This window comes from Tachypleus tridentatus, chromosome 3, assembly GCF_004210375.1.
Source record: "Tachypleus tridentatus isolate NWPU-2018 chromosome 3, ASM421037v1, whole genome shotgun sequence".
Taxonomy (NCBI): domain Eukaryota; kingdom Metazoa; phylum Arthropoda; class Merostomata; order Xiphosura; family Limulidae; genus Tachypleus; species Tachypleus tridentatus.
Genome location: NC_134827.1, coordinates 94,605,785 through 94,619,372, shown reverse-complemented (window position 1 = coordinate 94,619,372; position 13,588 = coordinate 94,605,785). Strand labels below are relative to the sequence as shown.

At 37.0% G+C, this 13,588-nt stretch overlaps 1 long non-coding RNA gene across 1 annotated transcript in view; it reads right to left on the bottom strand.

Annotated features, from left to right (window-relative positions):
- Nucleotides 1–6,998: 6,998 nt before the first annotated feature.
- LOC143247503 (uncharacterized) overlaps nt 6,999–13,588 on the bottom strand; it is a 136,183-nt gene continuing 129,593 nt past the window's right edge. Inside the window, exon 3 of the long non-coding RNA XR_013026588.1 lies at nt 6,999–7,308. This is a non-coding gene — a long non-coding RNA (uncharacterized LOC143247503). The remainder of the gene's footprint in view (nt 7,309–13,588) is intronic.

Below are 13,588 nucleotides of genomic sequence, written 5' to 3'. Positions count from 1 at the left end.
AGTTGACATAGCCCAGTGTGAGACACGAGATACTTACTATACAGTTGACATAGCCCAGATTGAGGCACGAGTTACTTACTGTACAGTTGACATAGCCCAGATTGAGGCACGAGTTACTTACTGTACAGTTGATATAGTCCAGTGTGGAGCACGAGTTACTTACTGTACAGTTGGCATAGTCCAGTGTGGAGCACGAGTTACTTACTGTACAGTTGACATAGTCCAGTGTGGAGCACGAGTTACCTACTGTACAGTTGGCATAGTCCAGTGTGGAGCACGAGTTACTTACTGTACAGTTGACATAGTCCAGTGTGAGACACGAGTTACTTACTATACAGTTGACATAGCCCAGTGTGAGACACGAGTTACTTACTATACAGTTGACATAGCCCAGATTGAGGCACGAGTTACTTACTGTACAGTTCACATAGCCCAGATTGAGGCACGAGTTACTTACCGTACAGTTGGCATAGTCCAATGTGAGACACGAGTTACTTACTGTACAGTTGACATAGTCCAGTGTGAGGCACGAGTTACTTACCATACAGTTGACATAGTCCAGTGTGAGACACAAGTTACTTATCATACAGTTGACATAGCCCAGATTGAGGCACAAGTTACTTACTGTACAGTTGACATAGTCCAGTGTGAGGCACGAGTTACTTACTGTACAGTTGGCATAGTCCAGTGTGAGGCACGAGTTACTTACTGTACAGTTGACATAGCCCAGATTGAGGCACGAGTTACTTACTGTACAGTTGGCATAGTCCAGTGTGAGACACGAGTTACTTACTGTACAGTTGGCATAGTCCAGTGTGAGGCACGAGTTACTTACTGTACAGTTGGCATAGTCCAGTGTGAGACACGAGTTACTTACCATACAGTTGACATAGCCCAGATTGAGGCACGAGTTACTTACTGTACAGTTGACATAGTCCAGTGTGGGGCACGAGTTACTTACTGTACAGTTGGCATAGTCAAGTGTGAGACACAAGTTACTTACTGTTCAGTTGGCATAGTCCAATGTGAGACACGAGTTACTTACTGTACAGTTGACATAGCCCAGATTGAGGCACGAGTTACTTACTGTACAGTTGACATAGTCCAGTGTGAGGCACGAGTTACTTACTGTACAGTTGATATAGTCCAGTGTGGAGCACGAGTTACTTACTGTACAGTTGGCATAGTCCAGTGTGGAGCACGAGTTACTTACTGTACAGTTGACATAGTCCAGTGTGGAGCACGAGTTACCTACTGTACAGTTGGCATAGTCCAGTGTGGAGCACGAGTTACTTACTGTACAGTTGACATAGTCCAGTGTGGAGCACGAGTTACTTACTGTACAGTTGACATAGTCCAGTGTGGAGCACGAGTTACTTACTGTACAGTTGGCATAGTCCAGTGTGGAGCACGAGTTACTTACTGTACAGTTAGTATAGTTAGTGTGATGCGGTTTGGACTAAAAAATATATTAAGAGTGAAATATGTCATTAATTCTGTTAATGTTTGTAACAGTTAAGAATTAAATCATGTTATAAATGAAGCAGTTGTATAGTCCATTTCCTTCACCCTGTGTATACTTTGATTTGTTTTGGATTTCGCGCAAAGCTACACAAGGGCTATCTGTGTTAGCTGTCCCTAATTTAGCAGTGTAAAACTAGAGGGAAGGCAGCTAGTCATCACCACCCACCGCTAACTCTTGGGCTACTCTTTTACTAATGAATAGTGAGATTGGCCGTTACATTATAATGCCCCCACGGCTAAAAGGGCGAGCATGTTTGGCGCGACGGGGATGCGAACCCGCGACCTTCAGATTACAAGTCGCGCTTTAACCCACCTGGCCATGCCGGGCTTTAATATATGTAATGTCTGGTTTGTTTTGCATTTCGCGCAAAGCTACACAAGGGCTGTCTGTGTTAGCTGTCCCTAATTTAATATTAATAAGTTAGAAGAAACGCAACAGTCAACACCACTCACCGCCAAATCTTGGATATTCTTCTATTAAGAATAGCGGGAATGACTGTCACGCCTCCACGACTGAAAAGGCGAGCATATTTGGACGCGGGGATTCGAACCCACGACCAACAGATTGTGAGTTGAGCGCATGAACCACCAATCTATGATAGGCCAATATATGTAGGAACGATGAAATAAGCATTTTGTTTCCCACAAAACATCACTACTGTGTAATTTAAGTTATTATTGTATCAGCAGGAATATTTTTGATCAAATCTGGTTGCAATATGAAAGTTCAATTATTATTGTATCAGGAGGAATATTTTTTATTCAAATCGGGTTACAATATGAATTTCAGTTATTATTGTATCAGCAAGAATATCTTTGATCAAATCTGGTTACATAAAGTTAAAGATAAAACAGGAAAACAATGTACAGTACATATTTTTTAAAATAGAAGCATATTTTGAGAAATACATTTCGCAGAAAATCAAAATACACCTTAGAATACAGAGACATTTCCACCACCACCTCCGTCACTTCAAATTCTCAACTTCGCTCTCAACATACACTCATTTATGTGTGGAACAATATAAATGTTATTACAAACGTCCATTGTGAAAGCACATTAGTAAGTTCTTCTAAGTTCTGTTTCTCAAATGGTAGGAAATTCATTCATTTATAGACGTATTTCAGTCAATTTATACTTTGAAATTCCAGAAGTTAAAGATCGTTTCATTATTACTATTAGGACTGCACGTGTGATCGGTGAGACGTCTGGTATAGATGTTGAACTGTTTCTTTCTCTTTATTTTTTATTCCTTGTTCCTGACAACCCCATTAAATTATTGCCTTATAATTCTTCCGTTTCTTTTATAAATTTCTGGCAGAGCAGAGGGTGCCGCCTCGACGTCATAAGTCTGAGTCCCCTAACCCCCTCACAAGAAATATTTCGTGGCAATTCGTTTAGCCAGTGACAGCCAAGGGAACTGTTTTCAAACTGTGCTTAAAGCTTGAAACTTACTCGGTTTAGAAAGTTTACAATTTGACATATTAAAGAAATGTATATGTTCAGAGGTTTAAGTATTACAGTTAAACATATTACTGCTTGACATTCATAACACGACAACAGTACCCCATTAATTAACATTGATATAGCACGTTCAACAGATTTCCATTTCTTGACAGGTTCTAAGAATGAAAATCGGTGTGACTATGGACATCGTAAGAACAAGTCGTTTTGAGCAACTGTTAGCGAGACTTTGTACAAAAATCACGGTACTAAAGTCAGTCCCATAAACAATAAAGGGAACACAAGTTAAAATAAACATAAATACAGATCAAGAGATAACAATATGTAAAAACATTTTTACTTTTTCTTGTTCCTGAGCAGAAAGTGTTATTTCCTAATTGCTTATGTTTAAAGTAAATGGAAAAGACATATTTTTCTCTTCAAACTTTGTGTTTTATGGCCTGAGATCGTATAATGAAAACATGATGATAGACTATATTTGGGGGTTGATACGTGAAAGTGATTTACATTACAGTCACAAATCTTAAAAAACTATTTAATTCTAAACATTTTTGTATAACTTTAGTATAAATACATGTAAATCTTGATTCATATGTTGTTTTATTCAGACCTTATATAAATGAAAATGTGCAAATTTGCCCGTTTTTTACATATAAAATAGGTTAATATCTAAATTTCATTATCCAGTTTACAAAAGCAAAGTTTGAAGGGAATAATGGTCATTTTCTGTACTTTTACAACATAAGCAATTAAGAAATAACACATACTATCCAAGAACAAAATTTGTGTTACGTAGTGTAATTAATTATCTTAAACTTTAAGATAGAGTTGCATCCCACTACTACATTGAAATAAATTTTGAACTGTAAATTATTAACAAAATATAAAAAGTGCTTAATTCATCTGAAGTTAGTAAAATCGGTTCCACATTATTTGTTTTATGAAACATAGTGTTGTAACTAATGTAGGAAATGAAACTGTTAGTAGATTTGAATTATCCATATTGCATGGCACCTCATACATCACATATGCTATATCGGCCTTTAAGGTTCAGGCATAGCCGTCCCTACTTTTAAGATACAAGTTAGGTGAATGTCAACACAATGGCTTTTTTGTGTGGATCATTGAATATAATAATAAAAAAATGGACTGTCAATTTTATAATACCAATACGGCTGAAAGTTCTGAGCGTGTTTATATCATGACTCGAACCTTAGACTCTGCGATACGCAGCCCGACACACTAAAGCACTAAGAAACGAATATTCCACTAAAGTCCCTTAAAACGTGCACTATTTTTTTGACAGTTTCCAAAATTATTAAACACTTGATAAGTTTCTAGCCATTGAAACTTACTATATTTGCCAAAATACTAAAAATGAAATTTCTAATGGTTTATTTTCAGGGACCATACATGTTTTTGAAAACGTTAACATGTAACTTGCCTCCCAGAGGCACAGCAATATGTTTGCGGACTCACACCGATAGAAACCGGATTTCGATACTCGTGTAGCTTTGTGTTTAATTCCAAAACAATCAATCAATATACAGCTTAGGCCTATCATAAAAGGTAAACATTAAAGACAGATATTGGCTAACCTTACATAGAATCATTCATTTCATGCTGGAAAATAAACATATTTATGAAAGAGTTTCTTTAATTATACTAATTTCTTTCATATTAATTAATGAAATAAATTACTTAAACGCCTCTCAGCCAGTAAAATCATTAATATATATTTATATATTCCTTTTATAAGCTTCACCGTTCACTAGGTCAATGTACACTTAGACGAGACTATCTTACTGGGTTATACCAATTTCGGAGAATTACACTTTTCATCAGTAACCCTTGAACTTAGTCTTCGATATTAAACAATTTTTGAAAGTTTATTGCTTCACTGGGGTCAACATGTTGATATACTTACCATTAACTTGGATCAAACGAATGAATGAAGTAAATACGAACAAATCGTTGTTTCTTATTTCTGTATATATTTTAACAGCTTCAGCTTCTGTCAGTTAAGCGCCCGGCATGGCCAGGTGGTTAAGGTAATCGACTCGTAATCTGAGGGTCGCGGATTCGAATCCCCATCACACCAAACATGCTCGCCCACTTTCAGCCGTGAGGGCGTTATAATGTGACAGTCAATCTCACTATTCGTTGGTAAAAGAGTAGCCCAGGAGTTGACGGTGGGTGGTGATGACTAGCTGCCTTCTTTCTAATCTTACACTGCTGAAGTAGGGACGGCTAGCGCAGATAGCCCTCGTGTAGCTTCGTGCTAACTCCAAAAAACTCTTCGGTGCACTTGTATATAAGCTTATGTGATCATGCCGTTGATTGAAGGACATTTTGATCTGTGTTCCCAGTCTGTAATGGGAAAGAGTTGGTAATTTCGAGTTTCACCGTAATACCAAAAGTAGTTTACGAACACGGTCACGTTTGTACGAAACTTAGTCAAGAAGATACATTTCTAGGTTCAGGTGTAATGGTTCACTTATTTGTTACAAACACCTTTACAGTTGTTACATGGAATATAAAAAACACATAAATTGTAAAACGATACTTTTACATAAATTATAAGGATTTGCGGTTCGTGACTCTACACTTTGAGGTTGTACACGTGGTGGTTAAATCCCAGGGTTCCATCAGACAAGAGTAGGTGGTCACTATTGTTGACTGGTAGCATTCCGTCTTGTTTATCAACAAAATATTAGATTGTTTATTTGTTTTTGAATTTCGTGGAAAGCTACTCGAGGGCTATCTGTGCTTGAATATTAAAAACGGTTCGCACAGACCATATATATATATATATATATAATGAATCTTATCCATACAAAACTATGAACTATTTAAAATGAGTGTAAGACACAGTAAACCTTCCGACATGTATGGCTAAACAAGTCTGTAGCTTTGTGTTCTATTGTATTGTTTTAATGCACTAGTTTTTAAGTACCAGGAATCACATGTCAGTAAGTTCATATAAGTGGATGAAACTGATCAACTACTTTGTGAGAGTATATTTTTGAGTGATCATTGTTTGAACGACTTATCCAAAAACTTTGTGCCAGAGGTAAAGTGAACGCTCACCATGTAGAAAGAAATGAAACAACACACGTCACTTACTAGCTTGTTTTCTCTATTATTCACAGTTTATCAGTCACTCAGTAGGTTCTATTAGACAAACACAAAAATATTTCTCATGATACGACTGATCTTACATCAAGTCTAGTTGAGGACACGTGGTTTCGATAAATGTCTGGGTTCACCACCCACACTTAACTATATTATATATGTGGTTGATAAAGAAGTTGATCAGGGAAATGGTTCGGATTATCAAGTGATAACTAGTTTTTACGACCTGGTTTTTGTCGTTGGTTACTTCTAAACAGGTTAGATTTGATTCAGAAAAGGATCAATTGAAATCATTGAAGAATTGTATCTTCCATTTCTGAAGTTATAAAGGACAGAAAATTTAGCAGTGTAATCACTACCCACAGTCAGCTCTTGAGCTACTCTTTTACCCCTGAATAGTGGGATTAACCGTCACATTGTAACGCCCCCACGGCTGAAAGGGCGAGCATGTTTAGTGTGTTGGGTATTCAAACCGGCGAGCGACCCTCAGATTACGAATTGAGTGCCTTAACCACCTGGCCATGCCAGGCCCACACTGAATAGTAAAAGTATCAAATATATCTTAGCTAGCACAAACTTTTATGCCTAAGTTAACTCTGGTGTAACAAACTGCTTCTATGGTACTTTACGCTGAAGCGGACTTGCAGACTAGTATAAGTATACAGTACGAACCAGAGTCTATGTGATAACAGTTACAGCTACTATTAGTAAGACATTCTATTACATACCTTTCATTTTAATGGTTTATAACTTTTAACTATTGTCCTACAAGGAAAATCACGCTGAAAGACATACTAGAACTGTTTGAGTTCAACTCACTTTGTTCTAAGGCTTTGATGTAAAAATTCTTTTATTTTAGAAATGAAAGATTGTGTAGAATACATTAAGAAGCCACAGCTGAGCGAATGACGAGCCTCTGGTGAGAATCTAGTTGCCGACAAAAGGGTATTTAGAAACTTGAGCATTCACTGGAGCATGGACAGACTTGGTGAAAGAAGAAATGGTTATCGGTTGATGAAATAAACCAAAAAAAGACCCGACTTTTAACTGCATACTATCATGTTGGCTGGTAATGAAACGTAATTACTTGTACCCCCGACCGTCTCCCATCTTTCAGATGTGTCTAGATTTCCACAAGTTAAGTTGTAAATCAAAGTTAGTCTTCTGTGTTTGGAACTTGTAAACTGTTGCACCAGGAGAGAGAAAAAAAATCAGAATTTATTACGTGGGCATGTCACCCACAATTTATAGTGAATCACATGACACATTGATATATAGAAAAAACAAAACAACTTTAGGACAAGGTCAGTTCTGACATATCTTACTAGTCTGTAACTATACCTAATACGCTTACTTTGTAATGGTTTTTTTTTTTAGCTTTTATTTTTCTGTGATAACATTTTCTTAACAGTAAATCGACAATACTTGAGTATCCGTTTAGTAAGTACCAAAATAAGTCGTATCAGGATCACAATTCGTACTAAAGTCACGCGAATTTCTGGAAACTCTTGTTACTTAAACAGGTGCAATTTTTGTTATCATGGCTGAAGAAGTTGAAACCGCCTTGTGGAGTGCTAGTTGAAGTCCGATAAACCAGCAGGAGTTCCTGTACTCTACGGAAACCAATATGAAAAATACTCTAATTTGGTCATAAATCTCTGCGGCGAAATTAGATGTCGAGGTCATTGGAAGTCATTCTTCATCTTCTTACAGACATGAAGAAATTTATTGCTCTGTGTGTGACTGATTAAGTGGCCAGCTTAAACAGTCCTTCTTATCCTTTGTTAATTAACACCTTTTACCACGTGGCCTTTTCATAGAATATCATTGGCTCAAGCTGATCTAGTTAATAACATGCAAACAGGAGGAGGTAAAATGGTATCTTTCACCTTTTCTTCTGGGAGGGGGGGGAGAAAATATGTTAACAACAATTTTTGTTTTCTTTGGATATTTTACGGATTTTACCAAAGAGGGAGTGGTAGCTTTAATCGAATTAGGGCTAATTATCCAGTAAAGAAATATTCTTTAAGTATTTTTTAAATATCCTTCTCGTTGATATGAGAAAGATTCAATAACAATATTAGAAATAAAATTTACCAATTTGTCTCATCATGTACGTCTTGTTGAGAAGTACACTATATGGATAAAAATATCATGTACCCTCCACGGTGATGTATAAAAAAATGTATTGATTTAACAACTGACAAGAGGAGAGCAGCCAGTTAGCAGCATCCTGTTACACATTATCCACGTTAATGGACTGACTGCCCCTCTTATAACGCACGTAAACCTTCAAGTGTCAGGAATGTTTAGTGATATCTGACGGATTCGAATTAGGTTCACCAACTGAGAAAATCTACCAAAGGTCTAAACCGCGCTCACGTTTAACTGAAATGCATATTAAGAAATTTTGAATTTCGTGCAAAGCTACTCGAGGGTTTTCTGCGATAGCCGTCCCTAATTTAGCAGTGTAAGGCAGCTAGTCTTCACCGTCCACCGCCAACTCTTGGGCTCTTTTACTAACGAATAGTGGGATTGGCCATCACATTATAAAGCCCCACGGCTGAAAGGGCGAACATGTTTGATGCGATGGGGAATCGAACACGTGACCCTCAAATTACGAGTCGAACGCCTTAACCCACCTGGCCATGCCGGGACTATTAAGAAATACTTATAATGTAAGTTTAACTGAAATGCATGTTAAGAAATATTGATAACGTAAATGAAAGTGATTTACTTTCAGAACATAAATGTTAAGCTCAGTTTGTGTTTTTGCTGAAGAACAAAAACATAAACATCAATTTAAAAAGTTAACTTTATAAGTTTCTGATTGGTTTGTTTTGAATTTCGCGCAAAGCTACACGAGGGCTATCTGCGCTAAGTTTCTGATAATACTAAGGTGTATAGTAGGATTTTGTGATATGTTTGTCGCTGGGATTGAGCCAAGAACATTAGTTACAAGTTTCTAGGCTTACCGCTAAGCCAAGAACATTAGTTACAAGTTTCCAGGCTTACCGCTAAGCCAAGAAAATGCCCTTTGAAAACGTTTTAAGACTTTCAATAAGTAATGTTCTACAGTTGGAGTTGGAAATTAAATAGTTTCGTGTGGTGTGAACATTTTGCGACATGATTTCTTGATGTGGTTTCATCTTTAATGTTTAAGGGAAAACGCGATAACCAAAATTACATAAAAATATGCAAAAAGACTTTATCTGGGTGTTTATTTGCTGTTAAGCAAAACGATACAAAATGGGTCGTCTGTACTCTACCTCCACTGGTATTGAAACCCTCAGACTTATTGTGAGTCACTGGGTAAACTTCACTTCCGCGTTTTGTAGCACCCCTGATGAAAAACATAATCGTATTTTTGTTTTATTGTGGTTTCTACGGATATAATCTGTATGTTCGACAGTAAACATGATTCTTTCTTTAATTACTTAAAGCGTGGAAAACATTTAGCAGGTATCGAAATAATACAACATTCAAAACTGAGTTCACAGAAACATTTTTACTTTCGATATGTTCCTTATTTTGTTTTTCAAAACATAAGTTTAAATCATTAATAATTCCTCATACATGAAATTAGAATTTTCAATCAGCTAAACGGCCAGGTCAGAAACACCTGGAATCGGGTATATAGCCGTCATTAGTTTTAAACTACTGACCAGAGCGAAGGCAACCAGCCACCAATACCCTCAAACACAATGACGTTGCCCGGTTCTTTGCACTTTTTTAACGAACTTCATGAAGGATTCATAACGTACTCACAGATAAGAGTGCGGAGCATGTTAGCGTCATCAGTCGTCGTACTCTGGACCTTTCGATACACAGCCCAAAACGCCCCCTATTATGCCATTCTCTAGCCATTTAGTGAGGGAAATACGTTTTTTTGAAAAATCTGAAGCAGCTTTCAAAAGCGTCATTCAGGTCAGTCCAGAGAGGTCAGATGAGGACAGGTTTGTTAAGTGTACAATCGACTTTCTAAGTAATTACAAGTATTATTGTTTTGCTGAGTTGTTCGTTCCTGTAATTAATCATTTTGTTGCTTTTCTTATCAAATCCCATTATTTGTTGGGAATGCCATTCCTAAGTTCATAGGTTAGGGACTAACAACTACAGAAGCTAACTAGTGCCATTTTTTTTAGAAAATTAAGACTCATTTGTGGTAATTAATCGTTTTGTTGCTTTTCCTATCAAGTCCCATTATTTGTCTAGAATGCAATTCCTAAGTTCATAAGTTAGAGACTAACAACTACAGAAGCTAACTAGTGCCAGTTTTTTTTAGAAAATTAAGACTCATTTGTGGTAATTAATCGTTTTGTTGCTTTTCCTATCAAATTCCATTATTTGTCTAGAATGCAATTCCTAAGTTCATAAGTTAGGGACTAACAACTACAGAAGCTAACTAGTGCCAGTTTTTTAGAAAATTAAAACTCATTTGTGGTAATTAATCGTTTTGTTGCTTTTCCTATCAAATCCCATTATTTGTCTAGAATGCAATTCCTAAGTTCATAAGTTAGAGACTAACAACTACAGAAGCTAACAAGTGCCAGTTTTTTTAGAAAATTAAGACTCATTTGTGGTACTTGTGTAACTGACGATTTCGTACGACTCGTACAAAAATAATTTATTTTAATTTTAAGAACGCTAGCGTATTTCTTAGATACATTCAGGGTGAGGTGGTACATTTTCTAAACGTTCGAGAACATATAAGAATTTCATTTGTTTTCGACAAAATACACTTTATCATATTCTTTAAACGGCATGAAACTGGATCTAGTAAACATTCTAAACAAGAACTTGCTAGAGTCCTCTTTAAAACTAAAACTGACAAGTTTATTGTAATTTCATGTGCGAGTAAATAAAAAAAAAGTAAATGGTCTTTTTTTTTCTTTCTTATTAGGAACCTTCCTTTAAGTTCCTGGCTATTACTTCTAGCGATGAGTACAAAATACCATTTGTACAGTTTTAGGAAAACAGAAGCGAAAGGTCGTTCTCCCTCTGGTGAGTTTTTTCTTTATGGGATTGTTCTTGGTTAAATGGCTCTCATTCTTTTCCTTCCTGCCTGTTAAAGTGGGTGCTAGCTCACCTCGGGGCGACACGCCAGAGATAGAAGTATTTACACAGATTTGATTTGTGAGTCGATCCCCAATAGTCCTCGTTACAAAAGACGCCGAAACGCGAGAAGAGGGTTGGATGCAATGAACAGCTTGTTTCTTTAACAGATACATGTTCTGGCTTCAGGAGTTCAGAATTACTCTTGGTCTGCAGGTGAAACTAGGAAATAGAGTTGAATTGGAACGTCTGAAATAAAAGCGGCACTTACACAGATACACACACACACACATTCGAGCAGCTAAACTCTGAACTCTGACCTCGCGTGCAGGCTCCGAGATTATGCGGCATGCATTTCTTTTGTAATGGAAAAACATTCGACTATTCGCTTTATTGAACAGCTCTTACTTGCTATTGTTGCTTACTGAGCTAGCCGAATGGGACGTAACAGTGGTCAATGAAAGGTCAAATCCTGAATATATATCATTTGTATGCCGGAGAACACACTCTTACTGAAGTTCAAGATCTGTGAACATCGTACACCGCAAAAAAGACATCATTTTCACCGAGTTTCGCTTTAGGAAAGTGAATTGCTAGTTATTAATTTAGAACATGTGTGCATCTGCACGAAGCTACAGCTATATATATATATATATAGATATAGATATTCTTTTGAACATAACCAATAACATAAGATTTGATTTTCTCATCAAAAAGTTCATAATGTAAAGGTCATAATTGTGTCAGGGTTACTAATTGTTACTCACGTACACAAAATCTGTGTGTGTTCACAAATTCCATTACACGAAATCTGGGCAAACGTCCACGAAAAAAAATAATAAAATAACACGAAGTTTTTCACAGATAAGAAAGTAATCGGGGTGTCGTATATAAAGCCCGTAATTAGAGCCGCCTTTGAAATGTAGCAAATTGGTTTAAAGTTAACCGGGTATCGACACAAGACTGACGTCTACACTACGTGCATATACATCGATAGGTTTATATCAAATAGAACAAAAAATTCTTAAATTATATACACGAATAATATTTCTTCCACCGACTGTGATTCGCATACGTGACTTGGAAGACATTCCGAAGCCACGTGACAGACAGGTTAATTTAGGGTTATTAGGTCAATTTCAAGGCTTTGTCCGTGTGAGGTGCCAGTGATATCAGTCGAGACAGATGACTGACGGCTTTGGTCAGTTGAATGCAATGGAGATGATAGAAACAGATACACCCCGCTAAGCCTTACTTTCAATAGTCTGTCACTGAAAGAATCATACGCTGACGCCGCATGCTGCATTTCAGAAAGAGGGAGGGAAGGTATGTATAATCGGGTGAATACTTTTGAGACCGGCGGCGTTTACTGATGGTAATGCTGGTAGCTGGAGTTGAGTGACGTGGGCTGATGGTTTTCATTCGATTCTCTGATAAGTTGTCCTGACAATCTCATTTATATATTTTCATCTAACTTTTCGTGACTTGTGACTTCGCCATGATTAAACTGAGAGGGTGGGCAAACTTCAGGCACACACACACACATATATATATAAGCAAAACTCTCTGTTCATCCCGAAATGTTTTCACACGAAATAATTATAGACTTCATAACAGAAGTGAAAAGATCTGACAAGAATAATTTGGGAGAGAAAAACAGTTCGATTACGTATGATATCAGGCCGGTCACTTGTTCGTGAACCGTACCAACCTCCCCCTATAACAAATCGTTACTATGAAAGCCATATCGAGCTATCTGCTCAGCCCACCGAGGGGAATCGAACCCCTGATTTTAGCGTTGTAAATCCGGAGACATCGTTACTATGAAAATTAAATAAGATTGTATACAAACAATATTGTTCTCTTCCAAAACGTTTTTTTGTTTAATTTTCTTTACATTGGAGAAAAAAATTATTCCATACTGACCAACTTACAGTATAGATGTTTAGTTCTAAACCTATTTTATTTATGTTTCTAATACGTGGTTGGTTTTCAGCTTAACCTATCTATAACATACAACTCACTTAGAGAAATAGTTACTCTTATAAATAGTTACTCTTAGTTACTTGACACTTGCGATAAAGGTTTGCATATTTCTATTCTTAGCGTGAACTTTTTCTAATTTAGATTAACTAATAAGACCACCACCAACAAATATGACTTTAGTTCAGTTGGGGCCCGGCATGTCCAGATGGTTAAGGCACTCGTAATCAGAGGGTCGCGAGTTCGAATCCCCGTCACACCAAACGTGCTCAACCTTTCAGTAGAGGAGGTGTTATAATGTGACGGTCAATCCAAACCAGCAGTTCTATGCTAAAGATTTTGGGAGGAAGTAGGAAAACAAACCAGAAGTTCTATAGTAAAGATTTTGGGAGGAAGCAGGAATACAAACCAGAAGTTATATAACAA